This window comes from Pristiophorus japonicus, chromosome 13 (assembly GCF_044704955.1).
Source record: "Pristiophorus japonicus isolate sPriJap1 chromosome 13, sPriJap1.hap1, whole genome shotgun sequence".
Lineage (NCBI taxonomy): Eukaryota > Metazoa > Chordata > Chondrichthyes > Pristiophoridae > Pristiophorus > Pristiophorus japonicus.
In genome coordinates this window covers 75,123,620-75,126,320 of record NC_091989.1, presented here as the reverse complement: position 1 = coordinate 75,126,320, position 2,701 = coordinate 75,123,620, and positions in this window count along the sequence as shown.

Genomic DNA, 2,701 nt, shown 5'->3' with positions numbered 1-2,701 from the left:
GTCACAGGTTGGGATACAGTCGAGCATCTATAGAACCTGGAGGAGGTTCTTAGTCAACTCAACCGTATGGGACTCAGGTTAAAACGCTCAAGGTGTGTTTTCGTGGTGCCTGAAGTGGAGTTCCTGGGGAGGAGAATCGCGATGGACGGCATCAGGCCTACCAATTCGAAGCCGGAAGCAATCGAGAACGCACCGAGGCCACAGAACATGACGGAGCTGCGGTCATTGCTAGGACTCCTGAACTACTTTGGTAACTTCTTACCAGGTCTCAGCACACTGTTAGAACCACTGCATGTCTTACTGCGTAAAGGAGACAAATGGGTTTGGGGCAAAAGCCAAGAAAATGCCTTTGTAAAAGATAGAAAATTGCTATGCTCAAACAAATTGCCTGTGTTGTATGATCCATGTAAGCGTTTGGTACTAGCATGTGATGCGTCATCATATGGCGTCGGGTGTGTATTGCAACAAGCTAATGATTTCGGGAAACTGCAACTGGTTGCTTATGCATCCAGGAGTCTGTCTAAGGCTGAGAGAACCTACAGCAGGATTGAAAAAGAAGCGTTAGTGTGTGTTTATGGGGTAAAGAAAATGCATCAATACCTGTTTGGGCTAAAATTTGAATTGGAAACTGACCATAAGCCACTTATATCCCTGTTTTCCGAGAGTAAGGGGATAAATACGAATGCATCGGCCCGCATCCAGAGATGGGCGCTCATGTTGTCCGCATACAACTACGCCATCCGCCACAGGCCAGGCACAGAAAACTGCGCCGATGCTCTCAGTAGGCTGTCATTGCCCATCACGGGGGTGAAAATGGCGCAGCCTGCAGATTTAGTCATGGTTATGGAAGCATTTGAGAGTGAGCAATCACCCGTCACTGCGCGGCAGATCAAAACCTTGACAAGCCAGGACCCCTTATTATCTCTAGTCAAAAGCTGTGTGCTTCACGGGAGCTGGTCCAGTGTCCCAGTGGAAATGCAGGAAGAGATAAAGCTGTACCAGCGGCGCAAAGATGAAATGTGTGTACAGGCAGACTGCCTTCTGTGGGACAATCGAGTAGTGGTCCCCAAGAAGGGCAGAGAAAACTTCATCAGTGACCTCCACAGTACCCACCCAGGCCTCGTAATGATGAAAGCGATAGCCAGATCCCACGTGGTGGTGGCCCGGTATCGATGTGGACTTAGAGTCCTGCGTTCACAGATGTAACACATGCTCGCAGTTATGCAATGCACCCAGGGAGGTGCCACTAAGTTTATGGTCTTGGCCCTCCAAACCATGGTCCAGGGTCCATGTCAACTATGCAGGCCTTTTTTTGGGTAAAATGTTCCTTGTGGTTGTAGATGCGTACTCCAAATGGATTGAATGTGAGATAATGTCGGCAAGCACATCCGCTGCCACCACTGAAAGCCTGTGGGCCATGTTCGCCACGCACAGACTACCTGATGTCCTTGTGAGTAACAACAGGCCATGTTTTACCAGTGCCGAGTTCAAAGAATTCATGACCCGCAACGGGATCAAACATGTCACATCTGCCCCGTTCAAACCTGCATCCAATGGTCAGGCAGAGAGAGCAGTGCAAACCATCAAGCAAGGCTTGAAGAGGGTAACTGAAGGCTCACTGCAGACTTGCCTATCCCGAGTCCTGCTTAGCGACCGCATGAGATCCCACTCACTCACTGGGATCCCACCTGCTGAACTGCTCATGAAAAGGGCACTTAAGACAAGGCTCTCGTTAGTTCACCCTGATCTACATGAACAGGTAGAGAGCAGGCGGCTTCAACAAAGTACATACCACGATAGCGCAAATGTGTCACGCGAGATTGAAATCAATGATCCTGTATTTGTATTGAATTATGGATAAGGCCCCAAGTGGCTTCCCGGCACTGTCGTCACCAAAGCGGGGAGCAGGGTGTTTCAGGTCAAACTTTCAAATGGACTAATTCACCGGAAACACTTGGACCAAATCAAACTCAGATTCACGATACCCTGAGCAACCCACTTTGGACCCTACCTTATTTGATCCCCCAACATACACACCAGTGGCAACCGGCACCACGGTTGGCCACGAAGCAGAACCCATCATCCACAGCAGCCCTGCAGGGCCCAACACACCAGGCAGCCCAGCAAGGCCAGCTGCACAGTAGCCCAGCAAGGGACCAACAAATGATTGAACAACACCAGCTTTCACACCGAGACGCTCAACCAAGGCAAGAAGGGCCCCAGATCGACTCATATTGTAAATAGTTACACTATTGACTTTGGGGGGAGGGGGCGGGGTGGGAGGGGAGTGTTGTTATATATGTAAACTTGTATATACCTTGTACAGCCGCCAGAGGGCACATGCCTGGAGTCCCAAGTGATCCCACAATGCCTTGGGAGCACAGGTACTTAAGGAGGCCTCACAGGCTGGAGAGGCACTCTGGAGACCTGCAATAAAAGATTAAGGTCACACTTCACTTCGAGCTCACAGTATCCAGTCAGACTATTTATTCATACATAACATTATCCACTTCGAATAAGCATCCACCACCACTAAAAACATCTTGCCCAGGAAGGGACCTGCAAAATCTACATGGATCCTGGACCAAGGTTTGGATGGCCATGACCACAGACTCAGCGGCGATTCCGCTGGTGCTTTGCTGAGCTGCATGCAAGTGTTGCACTGATGCACGCATGCTTCCAGCTCAGAATCAATTCCTGG